Below are 15984 nucleotides of genomic sequence, written 5' to 3'. Positions count from 1 at the left end.
TGTACATTATGGTTATAGATTTAGACATCAAAACTAATGATATAATTGATAATCAAATGTGATGGAATCCACCGGTTGCTTTCCTGAAAAGTTATTTTGCAACTAAAGAACTCAACAGCAACAAATTAGCAACAAACATCAACGACATATTAGCGACGGAATCCAAAGGTTCCTTGAGCAATTTGTGGCATCGTTAATCTGTCACTGACAATTAGCAACAATGGTTTTTTTGACTACCAAATTCCATCGCTAATCCGTCGACGATGGCCTTCAGCAACAGATTAGTGTTGGAATTGTTCGTCGCTAATATATCTATTCCTAGTAGTGTATATATCAAAAGGCAGAAATACTAATCTATAAATCTTCATTACATAAATGATCAAATATCATAAAATAAAATATATTACATTAAACAAAACATACTACTTGTCTCCCTGTTGTCGTTGCTCCCATTCTTTTTGTTAATGTTGGCTTAGCTATTAAACAAGCGAATAATATCGCCAATTGTCGTTACAATGACCTGGTTTTGTAGAAAAACATTAGTATTCACGTCGTACAAAAAAGGAAGTATATACGTTAAATAACAAATTACGGAGAAACAAATTTTTACTTAACAATTAATTCATTAACAATTTAACAAACCATGAAACTACGAAATCATTTACGTCCTTAATAATTTAATAAACTGTCAAACTAACAAAGTCCTAGTACCTAAAACTACCAAATCATTTATGTCTTTAATAATTTAATAAACTATCAAACTACCAAAGTCCTTAAGAGTTTAATAAGTATCTAAGTTTGTTGCGGTTCATGTGATTTTCATTGAGAGGGAGCACTAGCACCTGATGTTGAAGGAGGATTACATATGATGCCTCTCATATGTCCCCTTCAAGCACCTGAGACCTTCTCGCATATACCTATCCAAACAATCGATCGCGGATAAGCACGACAGGAGGTTATGAGTTGATTTTGTAGAGCAATCCCACGAACTAAAGCATTATGTATTTAACAATGATGATCAATATACTACAAATAACACAAAAACAAAAATCTACTTCACTTTTAATTAATAAAAACTTACTTATTGCTCTTCGAATAATGGGTCAACAAAGTCCCCTTGTTTACTGACATGCGCACAGTGATAAGGTTTGAGCCAATGAAAATTTTGTTTAACATTACAAAATATGTTACTCTTTATTAAACATTACAAAATATGTTATACTTGAATAAACATTATTGTGACTTACTTTCTTGAAACCAGCACTACTGTAGGTGCTCATCCGTCCATAATTCTTTATTATTTGATTTTTACAGCATTTTGTGTTTTCATAAGATTGATTTTGTAACATCCCCACTTTCAACACATAATTTTCATTTTTTATTTATTCAAGTACGTTAGAGTGTTATTACATTATGCGGAAACATGTTGTGAATGAGTATGTGTACAGTCAAACATTGCTCTTCTCATAAATCAGTTGAAGTTTCTGAAAAACATTTATATTCAACTGGGGTAAACATTAAGCTTAGTGAGTTCCCCAAAGTACCATATACCACATCATATATACATTCATACAACCAATGACTCACGATCTACTAATAATATATGCACATATGGCCTACATGCCTAACAAGTATTAACCTATAATACTATCAGTTATTAATCCTTATGACAATATCGTAGTGAAGGATAGATCATTCACTAATCCCAATGAGTGCTGAGAATTCTATCAAATAAGAATCAGCCATGCAAGACATTTAGAAGGCAGGATCATTTCGGTATATAGTTTTTCTGAAATCCAACAACCAAACCAATGTGACTTTTCTAGACACCGCTCCCGTAAATAGATCAATCATTTTATTTAACTGGAACTAATAAATAATATAGCTTATAGGTTCCTAATAATAGCTCTAATAATAACTATAGGTTATCCTACAAGCCTAATATGCATACCTTAACTTGCAAAAATTCATAGGTAAAAATCTGAAACGTCGCAGGCAGGACCTCAATACCGAGAATTTCTATATGGTCGACACTCCGCTACCTTAGAGCCTTAATGCTAATACCTTAGGACTCCGAAAACTCGGGAATCTAGAGGGAAGAAGGTCTTCTAGAGAGATAAACCTAAGAGTGATGATGCGAGGAATGAGTGTGGCATGGGCTGCTATTTATACTCCATTTTTAGGAGTAGGCGTCGTGAAAATAGGAGGTGCATGTCATGTAAATGGAAGGTGCCTGCGGGGTTCCACGTGTCATTTTCCTTGTGGACAATGTGTCACCTTCTAAAAGGATATGTGTCGTGGAGAGTAGGCGTACGCGTGAAATTTTCTAATTTTTGTAAATTATGTAGCTTCTTCATATGAGATCTATTTTTGATGTTCTTCATATCCATGCGTATCTTTCGACAAGATCTACAACTTTTGTTTAGACTTTGTCGATTATTCTCACTTTATTTTTAAAGTTATATCTTTAATAGGCTTAGATTGTTAAAGTCCATATAAAATTCATAACATTGTTATACGATATTCGTTCTTAATTATCTTTTTATCGATGAAATCATATTGATGAGATCTTTAATTCTCGTTTAGATTGTTTTTCCTAACATTCGACTGGTCTTAATTTCGGTTTCTATGTTGTACACTGCTGCATTGAAACTTCTTACAATCATAACATTCTCATACGAGGTCAGATTTACGTGTTCTTTCTATGCATGCTCTCGGTTTTGCAATTAATGCATATTTCATCAAAATTATTTATACTAAACAGTCTTCTATCAAAAACTTGTAATTAAGTAACTGATCGTTTGTACTGTCAGGCGGAAATGGAGTGTTACAACTCACCCCCACTTATTGAGATTTTTTCCCCGAAACGTTACTGTTAATGCTAGTTAAGGATAATTACTACAAACTATAATATTAGGGTTTCATGAGATCAACCTAATATCTAGCCAACGTTGTTGCATCAAATTTTTCTATCTGCACTTATTCAGATGTAGAGCTGTGTTTTTCTCTGTTATACATAATCCCAAACTTCTCGCAAAGTCTTCCGAAACCGGGAATTCGTTGGTCTGGACTTCCAGAATTTACATGCTATGATTGATGATCACCCTCTGACGTAAAATGTTGACACAATACACTTTTTATGAGGTGATTAACTATGGAAAAATTTTCTATGACATCCTAATGTAATCCATTTTTAGGAACATGACTTGAAAAGGATTATGTTATATCATTAAAACATACACAAACCTAGATTGTAAGTGGTTTCTCTACCTAGCTTGGGTGTTCCATCATCTTGAAATTTAGCCAATACTACTACCACGGTTTTACTGATTGGAAAACATTGGAACCAATACTCTAATATTGGTGTTGGACTCATTATAAGACTTTCTCATCTTCCAACCTACTGGATTATAATAAACACTAGGTCATCAATAGCCTTTTTGAAAATCTCTAACTACTATACCTATATTGAGGTATGACTATTTTTCAAGCAATTTGTTCACGGTACGTCATGACACTTATCCAACTATTGCGATTTCGATGCCAGATCACTCTTGTCATCATCCTGCAGGGTCTGAAGACTCACAATTAACCTTTTGATGGTCTTAAAGACTCATAACCAGTATCTGACTATTCTTAGTCATCCTCTTTCCTTGATATATACTTATCACAATAGATCTTTTCTTTTTAACTTTTGAGACTATAATTTATTTAGAAGTCCTTAATCTACACTATATGGATGATAAAGTCTAACTACCATCCTATGTCAACCTTTAAATGTTAAAATTTAATCATAGTTCTATATTAATTCTTACGCTTATCAACTAAAGTAATAGCTAAACTAAACACGTAGTCTATCCTAAAACCTAAGATAACATTGAGTATTACCGTATGATTAATGGGCATAGTCCTTTTTTGAATTGTCTCCTCCTATGGGTCTCTAATCGTACTTATGAATCCACTATATCCCTTGAGGTTGATGCTACTACTATAATCATTTGGCATGGTTTAATGAAATCCTCACTATGTTTTGAATCTAATATCTAAGTCTGTTTGTATCCCTTTAGTAATCAACTCTCTTTATGGAAAACTATACTACCTAGTGAATTCCTAATCCTATCCTGTGAGGATATATCATGCATTTATGAAGGTGAGAACCTAGATGGTTCTCTTGTCTATCTAAGCCGCACCTAGGAATTCATCCACTTCCTAAATCCTATTAGTCATATTAATAGGAAATACCAACCTTTCTTTGAGAAACAAGAAACTTATAGCCTATGGGTAATCTAAGAAAATATTCCCTTCTGCTGTTACCCGCCTAACAAAATTGAAATTAACAACCTTCACCTATTCGAGTAGCCATTCTCCTTGAGCTTGACATTGAAATCGAAAGTCGAACTACTTTTTCCACTTTTTTCCTTTAGGGTCGGTTCTCCTTTATATGGATTCGACACATCAGCTGTTACTACTTATATCTACCTGAAGCCTATGTTGGCCTTGTGTACATGATTCATAGCTCCTTTTTTTGGATTAATGTCTAAGTCCATAAATTTAATTAGTAAGACTTGACCCGAGCCGACATGGTCCATTTGGGTTGCATGGCATCATGCACTTGGATAGACTATAATGAGAGAAATAACACTTACGGTTGATTAGTATATTATAAGTTCTAATATATTAATAGGATTATTTAATTAGTATTGATTAAGAATTAATCTAGAATTAATTAAGTGATCAAAAGAATAATAATTAAATATATGGTTTGATTGTATAAATCATCCATACTTGTATAGTGGGCTAATGCTCCATGGATAATCAAGTTGGGCTAAAACCCATAGGATGGTCCATGGATGGTCCATGGTGTATTTGAACCCATGGATCCAAGGAAATGGAAGGCAATGACAATTAGGGTTTACCCTAATTGTAACAACTATATAAGATCATATTCTATGGGAAAAAATTGGCCACTATGATTAATAAGAAAGGGCTAGCCGATTTTAGTAGTGTTCAAGTTTCTATCAAGTTATTCCAAGTGTATTTGGTGTTGTGTGAACCATTTGAGGTGTCACACTTGAGGCACTAGGCACTCAAGCTTCATGAAGACATTCTATTTCAAAGAGGTATGTATTCTATCTTGTTATATTCAGTGTTTTGTATGCTAGATTAGGAATAATACCTTGGATGTTCATATTTGTATGCATAATAGAGAAAACATAGATCCAAGGTATTTAGGGTTGCATGTACACTTAGGAGTGTTAGAATGCTCAAAACCCAACAGTGTTATCAGAGCCTAGTCTAGTTTTCTTGTTATACTTGCAAAAGTAGCTGAAAAAATTGAGTTTTGATGCTGTCTGCATAGCAGACTCGCCGAGTCCAAGGAAAAATGCATCCAACTCGCCGATTTGGTTCATGCACTCGACGAGTTGGAGCCCCTGACAGCATATATTCGATTGTTTTGGCTGGAATTGGACTAGGAACATTACCCTACGATGTTTTTGGACTTATAAACTTGTTTTTGTTGTGGTAATGTTCATGCTAATCCAATTTCTAAGATAATTGTCATAATCTCAAGATTTTTATTAGTTTGTATGTTCATGCTAATTTCTTGAAGATTGATGATTTGAATTATGTTGTTCTTATGAGGTTCTTAGACTAATAGAAAAGTTGTGTGAAATAGTTGTTTTCAATCCATTTTAATCTAAGAGTTGATTCCAAAGTGTGTTTTTGTAACTTGTCCTCAAGTTATATGAAAAGTCACATTTAAGAATCATAAAACTCATAAAAGTTGGCAAAGGTTACACAATGAAGAGTCTAGTTCTAATTAAATGGTTTTATGACTCCATAACTTGTCCTCAAGTTATGGAGGTTCAAGAGTCTCTTCATTAAATAAGAAATAAAAAAAAAAGTTTAACCTTAATTAGTTCCATAAGTTACAATAAAAAAAAAGTTATTTTTTTTATTAATTAGTTTAAAGTCTTCCATAACTTGTCCTAAAGTTATGGAACTTGAAGAGTTTTTTAATTAAAATTACTTTAAACTCATAAGTTATGGAATTAATTAGTTTTGAATAGTTTCAAAACATGCCCTCAAGTTTTGGAATTTGAAATGTTATCGCTTATGAATACTTTAATTCCAAGTTAGCCCATAGAATTTTAAAAGTTAAAATTCAACCCTTATACTTTATGATATTATAAGTTAATAATATATATATATATATATATATATATATATATGTATATATATATATATATATATATATATATATATATGTATGTATAAGAGTAAAGTCAGTGTTACCGTTAGTAGGCCTCATTCACGAAGCCAGTCTATAAGGGGGGTATAAGGTTACTGCATATAAAATGGCAGTTTAAGGGGTGTCCACTCTCACCCACCGCTTCCTTGAGTGGTGGAGGGTCGTTAGCCGAACGGTTTGGACAAGGACTATAATCTCCCTTTGTTAAAAGTATTAATGATAAATACTAAGTAACTAAACCTTTTAGAAATACCCAATCTTAGTTACTTAGGAAAATGTGAATTTGGTGCTAACCCATGAAATTACACTTTGCTTAAGGCGGTTAGGAAGCGTGTATGGTTAACCGGAACACTAGCTTGATTTAACAAGGTAGGCAAAGGGTAACTTAATGTTTATCATAGTATCGGTGGAGCGTGTGTTGTTAACCGGCACATCGATTGAGGGGTAAATATTAAGGGTACCAAGTGAATTTGCATGGTTATTCACACCTTGTTTTGTGATCCTTGGCATCCCAGTCACAAAACCTGAAGGGCACACTCGAGATTGAAACATGCCTTTGAACAGTTCAATGAATCTCAAAGATCTAGGAGTTTCAGATCCAATTAAAACCTAATAAATTATTGCGTTTTTCATGGTGGAAATTGATGAATCGTTATTCACCTACCTTCAAATATTTTATAGGTTGGATTACGGCATCCCTCTTCTAAGTTATAAAATAGTTTGTTGGGTCCTACCCTTAATATTTCATATTGGTGTCATATTAAGGACTTTAAATCAACTATCTTGAATATCTCCCAAAAAGATGTTTGGTCTATACAATTATGATCTTCCCAAATCTCTTGAAACAAGCTTTCCTAAATGAAGATGATGTCCCATGGATATCATACTTCTTTCACCTCCTCCAATTATTCTCCCTAACCCACAAGTTCCTAAAAAGTTTAAGGTCACTCAAGCCCTATTGGCAAGGCAAGGTCTAGGTGTGATCACATCTTGGAGATGTAGTCACATATTGACAAGTCGGGAGAGTTGGGTGTCAATGTCTTGAGAAAGTTGGTGGCTCAACTACTTTCTAAGTCACATAGTGAGTTCTTTTAGGAATCCTATGAAACAGACTAAGACAAGACCCTTAATGATCTTATCTATTTGCTAAAATCAACTTCCTAAAGTGCTATGGACATTGATAATGATGACATTGGATATCTAGTAAAGCTCTCTCTTCCCAATGGAAAGGGATCGGCTATAGTCAATTCGGTTGACCAAATGGTCAAGAGAGAGGCTAAGTCTGAGATAGTCCCATTATCAGGGGTCCATAGGTAACTATTGCCAAAGGAAGGGGCATTGGTTGCGAAGCCGCCAAATTTACCTAAGGATGTTAAAGTCAATAAGTTTGGCTCTACTTCAGGTAAAGTCGATTGTCTAACTCTATTAAGTACATGCTGATTCTGATCGCGAAGATGGATTTCAATCGCAGGGTTCGGTGATAAGAATTTTGGGCTATTACTTAAGAGTTATGATATTTATATTGCTTAGGAATAGATAACAACAAGGTTTTCATATGGATTGTAAGGATAAGTTTTTCCGCAAAGTTTTAAAAATAAAAGAAAAAGGTTTTGATTTTATTTATTTTAAGTATCCATACAATGGCATTTGTGAAAAGTTGATGCTTATAAGATTCCATTGATAGCAATATTGGAAAAATGGATTTGATTCTTTCGTTTGTGGTAGTGTCTAATATTACCAAATAAAGAAAGATTCTCATCACCCAACGTTCAATTGGACCGAAACTTAGAATCATGCAAGTTGTATAGTATGATGAATGAGAACTTTTAGCTTGGAAAATTAAGACTAATTCCTTATGTGAATAAGGAAAGGACTAAGGGATCGAGTACACATTCTTGTGCACTGGTCAAGTCCACTACAAAAGATCAAGAAGACTATTCGTCATGATTTACTTAAGTTCAGTAAATATTGTTATACTTATAAGTTTAAGTGTAATTCTGAGATGATGGGAGAGTACTTTAGTATCATGTTTATGATCATCTTAATGATTAATATACCATATCACAATTGACCCTATAAAGTCATATTAGTGCATTTTCATGACTAAGAAGAGGAATCAATAATTGTTGAAATGGTTAAATCAAAAAAATGAGTCATAAGTCATATTAGTGTTCAAGTTTCTCTCAAGTTATTCCAAGTGTATTTGGTGTTGTGTGAACCATTTGAGGTGTCACACTTGAGGCACTAGGCACTCAAGCTTCATGAAGTCACTTACATCAAAGAGGTATGTATTCTATCTTGGTTTATTTAGTGTTTTGCATGCTAGATTAGGAATAATACCTTAGATGTTCATATTTATATGTATTATAGAGAAAATAAAGATCCAAGGTATTTAGGGTTGCATGTACACTTAGGAGTGTTAGAAGGCTCAAAACCTAACACCTTTGACTTTGAATAAACTCATGTTTGTCATATCTAATGACCTTCAACATTCTATTTGAAATACTAGTAATTGTGTTTACCGTAAGGGGTCTTTTTTCATGACACGACCAAATCAGGTTAAGGTCGTGACAAGCACAATGTTGTCGAGAAACGTTCTCACACACACATATCTATGTGATATAAGTTGGGTATTACTAACATAGTCGAACAATTAACAACAACGATGGTTTTTGAATTTACTCCATTCTTCTTGTCTGTCTGGGACGACTACCTCGTCGCATTCCAATTTATCCTTCTTAATTCTCTCTACTAAAGTCGATACAATATCATACGAGGTTGTAAGAACCAACTCACTTATGTAATTTTTTTGGTTTTACTCGTACTTGATCTTTTATGACCACTTTGGCCCAATCTTAGAGTCACTCACCTAGACTTCACCGTCCAACAGGTAATGACGGAAATAACCCAAAATGAATTTATAGTGTTAGCCACACTATCTACGTAACTACTAGTGCCTTAGCAACTTTGTGACTCTTACTGATCCAAGTGCGAGTCTTGTGCTTCAGGTAGTCTCGACCTCTACTACCTTTCACACCTACTCATACTTGTCCCAAAAACTGTTTCACAATTTCCAAATCACTTCCGACACTACACATGATAACCACTAAACACACACACAGATATATATATATATATATATATATATATATATATATGTGTGTGTGTGTGTGTGTGTGTGTGTTTGTGTGTGTGTGTCCCATGAGCGCATACAATAGGCTTTTCCTAAACTCCACTAGGACTTCGCATCTTTACCAATGCCTAAACTTACAAATATATGCCCTATTAAGTATGTATTCAAATTCATAGACTATTTTGTCAAGATTCCTTTCCACTTTTCTCTACTATTAGCTAAGGAAGAACTTCTACCAATATTAACTAATTACTGGACGAATAAGATTCCATGCCTCTAAAACCAAACAATCCGTCGTATACACAATCTGATACTACGACGGTTAAACTTAAACGAGAGCTGCAAAATAGCGCTAGATCAAGCAACCTATAACTATTTAATTTTGGGATCATGAAACCTAATATGTTTTTCAAATAACTAGTTAATATTAATATAGCTTCAATGTAGAAAATAAAAAGCAACTCCCTAGGCTATAAGACATCTTAAGTATCATACAATTCTATCTTGCAACTTCTAAAAAGATCTCTAGCCTACATACTAGCATGCCTTTCTAACACTTCACATATCAGCAATCATAAAAATATGGATATTTTTGGAATCACTTTCCTTTCCGAGCTTTGGCTGACTGTACACATCGTATTCTTTTCTTTTGAATAAATTTTTTTTACTAAAAAGTCTTGTTAAGATATTCAGATCCTTGGTTTGAGTCTGGAATCAAACAAATGTTCATCCAATTCTCTCAAACCAGGGCTATGATATCAACTTGTAATGTCCCCATTTTCAAACCAAAATTTTCATTTTTTATTAATTCAAATGTATCATAGTGTTATTAATTTATGTAGAAACATGTTGCGAATGCATGTGTTTATAGTTGAACCTTGTGATTCTCACGAATCAGTTGAAGTTCCTAAAAATATTTAAATTTAACTGTGTAAGCATGAAACTTAGGGAGTTCCCCAAAATATCATATTTATATACATGTATACAACTAATGAATCACGAACCGCTAATAATATGTGAATTTACGACCTACACGTCATTTTGTTATTTAAGGCATGCATTCCATTTCGTTAACATGGGTCTATGTGCTTATAATAATTATATCATCTCTAACTAGGTCTCTATCGTAACATACATCGACATATACTATAGCAAATTGTATAGTACAATCGACAACTATCTAGGTGATCATACCGGTGATCTAATTGGCGGATGACGAGTCTAACAAGCATTAACCTATAATTACTTAATAATCATTATTATAATCTAGTAGCGAAGGGTAGATAATTCATTAATCCTAATGAATATTGAGCATTCTATCAAATAAGGATCACCCAGGTAGTATGGATGTGACGTAATATCATTTCAATATATAACTTTTCTGAAATCTAACAACCAAGCCAACATGACCATTCTCGACTCCTCTCCTATAAGTAGAGGAATCAGTATTATTTAGCTACAATTAATAAATAATTTAGCTTACAGGTTCCTAATAAAAGTTCTAATCACAATTATAAATTATCATACAAGCCTATTAAGCATAGCGTAACTTATAGACCTTTCGAGGTAAAAAGTCGAAAGTCGTGGGCAAGACCTCGATATCGAGCATTTCTATCTGCCCGACTCTCTGCAACCTCAGAGCCTTAATGCGAATACTTCAAAACACAAAAAAATATGGAATCTTGAAGGAAGAAGGTCTTGTGTAGAGAGAAACTCGAGAGTGATGGTGTGAGGAATGAGTGACGTATGGACTGCTATTTATTGACCATTTTTGTGAGTGCGCACCATGAAAATGTAAGGTGCTCTCTGTGAAAATAGGAAGTGCCTGGGGTGCTAGGTGTCGCTTTCTTGGCGGTCCACATTTTTCCTTCTAGAAGTTTGCGCACCGTCTACATGCAATTTTTTTTTAATTTTTTTAAATTTCGTAACTTCGTCATCGAGCTCTATTTTTGACGTTCTTTATATTCACACTTAGCTAACGACAAGATCTAAAACTTTCATTTAGACTCTGTGGGCTAATTTTCACTTTATTTTTAAATTTATATTTTTAACATGCTTAGACTATTAAAATCAATATAAAAGTCTTACCTTTCTTATACAAGATCTAAAAATTTATAGTTTACCCTAAGGAGAATTATTGGTTTCTGACTAAGTATTATTGTGAAATTAATAGCTCGGGGAGTCAAGTGATCAGCAGTTCAGGATCTTCCACCTAGCAGCGTGGGGTTATACGCCGGATTCTACATTGAGTTTGTGAGGCGAGTCTTCTCCTATAGGAGCGGGTCGAAGGCACTAATGTCGGCCCGTTTATGTATGTTAGTGTATGCCAGACCTAGTTCCGATGATGGGGTTAGCATGATGTAGATTGCATGTTCCGGAATTTGGTCCGTTGCCGGGGCAAGCCTAAGGAATGTTTAGTTTACATGCTATGTGTTGTGTGTTTTGGACTTCGGTGCGACGCTGGGGCAAGCCCGAGGAAAGTTAAGTTTTCCAGACTTCAGTCTGATGCCAGGCAGGGCCTGAGGAAGTAATGCATGTTTAGTTATACTTTTTGTCTCTGTGATACTTTTATCTGCCTGGTAGGGAGGTGAGTGTTGGCGGGGACCTGTATCTCATCACTAGATGAGTGTGGAAGGGGTTCCATATGTCATTATTAGTAGAGTAAGGGCAGGGCTAAAGATAGGCGGGGCCTTAAGACTAGCAGTTATAGTGCTATGTTTGATTGTTATGTACTAGCAGTATTATATGTTTGTATGCGTATAGCGGGCGGGCCCGAAGACAGGCGAGGCCTAGTAGAAACATATATGTATACCGAGCGGGGATCGATGCCAAGCGGGGCCTGATGCCGGTTTCGTCTGATGCCAGGCGGGGCCTGATGTAGCGGGCTAGGCCCAATGTTTGCAGTATGTGATTATGTGTATAGTATGTGGTAGTTTGGGGAGACTCACTAACCTTCATGCTTACAGTTTTCAGTTTTCGTTTCAGGTACCTCTACTAGCTAGGGGAAGAGATCGGGATGACTGCATGGCACACACCACAACTTTTAGCCTAGGATGGTTTACTCTAATATTTTGACACATGATTTGATAAAGTATTTTGTTATGATGATTTGAGATACATGACTTACGATATTTATTGTCATGTCAGATGAATTAAGATTTTCGTAAATGATTTTAAAGCGGAAGTTTTGGACCATATTTTGGGGATGTTACAGCAACGTATTATCATTTTTTATATATAATATAGGAACATACATTTTTTTCTTTCCATTATAGCATTTTACCTATTTTCCATAATACCAACATACTTTAATTGTTATTTATTACTAAATACTGTAGACTTCTATGTCTTTTAAATAATAGCAATAACTTTATTTTATCAATAATAGCAACTAACTTTTTTTATTACCAAAGAAAACTACTCGTTGTTGTGATTGCTGGTAGTCAGAAGAGGTCAGTTTGTTCCCGTTGGATGATGTCCCCGTGAAAACAAAATGTAGATCTGAACATCCTACCCCATAAATACGTCTGCATTTACCTCTCCCTTTTGTGCCTGCACCCACAAGTCAACATGACCCTCTAGATGTTGAGTTAGGTCCTCCCCGTATTTTTCAACCATGACACTAGTATATCTCTCCTACAATTTATCAAAACAAAATAACTGTTATTATTGTACTCATTGAAGTTAAGGCACTAGTTATCTAAAAAGGAAAACATAAATTACACATATTGCTCTAGCAGTAGGTGTACAAAACTCCAACTCTTGAATTGTACCATAATCTTTAGCCTTGATTTTTTTTTCTTGGCCACTGCAGTAAGGTGGGTAATAAGAAAATATTCCAGAAATGTAGGGATACACTTCAATTCCTTTTGCTACATAAAACACATGGTATAATTAGTGTAGTATGTGATTAAGTAAAACCAATTACTAAATTATACGAATATTGATTTGCATAATTACCAATTTCAGTCCATAATGATCGTAACCCCTGGACCCCGTTTATATATATATATATATATATATATATATATATATATAATAATAATAATAATAATAATAATAATAATAATAATAATAATAAAACAATAATATATTACTCCATCCGTCCCAAAATTATTGTCCATGTTTGACTTTTGAAGTCTTTCCATGTTAACTTTGGTCATAAATAACTTTATTTGTGTTATAAAATTTTTGATGAAACCTATAACAATGAAAATACATTTAAAAACCAATCTATTCATATATCTAGCACAAAAAATTATATAACAAAAAGTAAATTATGTAAGGTCATAGTTGAACAAAAAAGATTTAAAAAGTCAAACGTGGACAATAATTTTGGGACGGAGGGAGTAATTAGCTTACTTTATGCAAATCCTTCCATACGTCCTCATTGAAAGTAATTGGCTCCCATGATTGCAAAGTCATTATTTGTCTCCGGGATCTTGTGACCGGCCGCTCAAGCTCTATTTGCAGATTTATGTTGATATTCATTCATTACGTTGAATAACGATCTTGCACCACACTTCTAAATCCACTTTCGATCATGCCTTCATTTACCGAATCCCACCGGTAGTATTTCTGTTAAAAAAGGAAACTAAAGCTAAAAATGCAAACATAAAACAAATCAACTTAGGGTATACAAATTATTCATTGCTATTACCCCAAAAGCACGAAATATTTTTTGAAATACTGCAACCAGAAGCTTAATAAATGTGGGCCATGCTCCATCCAAAAATTGATCGAATATAAGCCTGATATTTGTTATCCTTTTAATTTTTAATACAAATTACAAATAATATATATACCAAATAATATAGTTCATAGTTGTAAATAGGAATCATACTTAAGTACGATCTCTAGAACCTTGATTTAGCAAGTCACCAAAAAAATGTCTAAACGAATTTTATATATTGTAAAAAGTTTTAATTTGTCGAAGGTTGAATAATTCGTGCGGAAAGTGCTAATAATTTTCCTTGCAAGAAGTATGTGAGTCAAAAAGTCGTCGGTACTACGCGGAGTGTTCTCTCTCCAGAAATATATATAATGGTTGCAAAGAGTGAGAAGATTAATAAAAAATCTTCCAAGTCAAAGTCGGAGCAACGAGACTAAGAAGTGAGAAATTAGAATAACGTAAAGTTTGGCGGCAGTGGTGAAATAGTTGTCGGATTGCATGCCAACGAGGGTTTTCAAATGATCGGCGACTTCCCAGAAAGCAATATCTTTCCCGTTGACCAAGATTTTTATCAAGACCTTGAAGAAGTACCATTGCTTGTACGTAGTAGAGGTGATCCTTTATTTCATAACGCTCCTTTTAATCCTCTCTATAGTGGTGGTGAAACGGTAGTCCAAAGAATGGAGGAGGGTATGGGTAACGGCAGTGCTGGGGCTGGTACTGGTGGCGGTGTTGGGGCTGGTATTGGTGGCGGTGCTGGTGAAGATGGAGGTTACGTGCGAAAAGCAAAATGGTGGAAGAGGTTTTTGGCCTGGTGTAAAAAACTAAGAAATAAATATCTTAGACGCCGTTCTAGAAAGTAAAATAAAAATCTTAAATGTGTATTTATGTTTTTCGTGTGGTTGATATTGGATTGTAATTACACATATATTCTTTGCAATTTGGTTGATTTATAAGGAATACTATAGCTTCTTAAACAACAATATTCTGTTTAAAAAGTGTTTACAAGACGAGTTGAATTCTTTAGCAACGATAAAAGGTTATCCCCAGATAAAAGGTTATCCCCAGATATATAAGTTGTAAAGTTAAGGTTATCCCCATCTGTAAGTATTAAAATTTCAAACAAGTTTCTTATACTAACTTGTACCAGAAAAAAATATGTTCAGATCTTATAATTTTTTTATCATGTTCTTTTAACACAACCTGTCCATTGCTAAATCATTTGTTATACAACAATTTTAGATCCTAGACAATATTTTATAATTAATTTCCAAAAGTTTTCGTAAAATAGCACCTATTTTCCCTGTTGAAGCACATATACATGTATTCATGCGAAGAACATTTTCTTGATAAAAATTTTCATTCAAAAAACTAAAATGAACATATGTTTCAATCAAAATGGACATAAGTCATATACACATACATAGTTTTGCGCTTTTTAAGAATGTAAATAATACATGTCCCGGGATATACAAAAGGCCGTTTCCGTGTCCGGACCCCTCAAAGAGACTATACATTAAATATAGAAAACCAAATATGATTCATCTGGAACAATTGATTCCACGTTCAATCTTCTCATTCAAATGATAAAGAGTATATATACACCAAAAGATCCAAATATGTGTGTACACACACACACATAAATAAATATATATATATATATATATATATATATATATATATATATATATATATATATATATATATACATATATATATATATATATATATATATATATATATATATATATAAAGATTATAATCCTACCAGGAAACTAGGAGTAAAAGATAAGATAAACATAAAAGAAGATAAGATAATCTGGATTAATTTTTTCACTCCCCCTCAATATTGAATGTGAAGATCATGAACACCCATTTTACCCAACAAAGAACGAAATCTTTCAGTCCGAAGAGGTTTAGTAAAAA

The 15984-nt window shown here is 33.8% G+C and overlaps 1 long non-coding RNA gene across 1 annotated transcript; it reads right to left on the bottom strand.

Moving 5' to 3' along the window:
* Positions 1 to 12688: 12688 nt before the first annotated feature.
* On the bottom strand, positions 12689 to 14027 carry LOC145039149 (uncharacterized). Its single transcript, XR_013679755.1, has 3 exons — positions 13749 to 14027; positions 13110 to 13258; positions 12689 to 13022 (listed from the first exon to the last, which is right to left on the bottom strand). It is a non-coding gene; the product is annotated as an uncharacterized LOC145039149 (long non-coding RNA).
* Positions 14028 to 15984: the final 1957 nt, after the last annotated feature.

Source organism: Lactuca saligna, chromosome 4 (assembly GCF_052625555.1).
Source record: "Lactuca saligna cultivar CGN05327 chromosome 4, ASM5262555v1, whole genome shotgun sequence".
NCBI lineage: Eukaryota > Viridiplantae > Streptophyta > Magnoliopsida > Asterales > Asteraceae > Lactuca > Lactuca saligna.
Note: the sequence above shows the minus strand (reverse complement) of the source record. Positions and strands in the feature narration are given on the sequence as shown.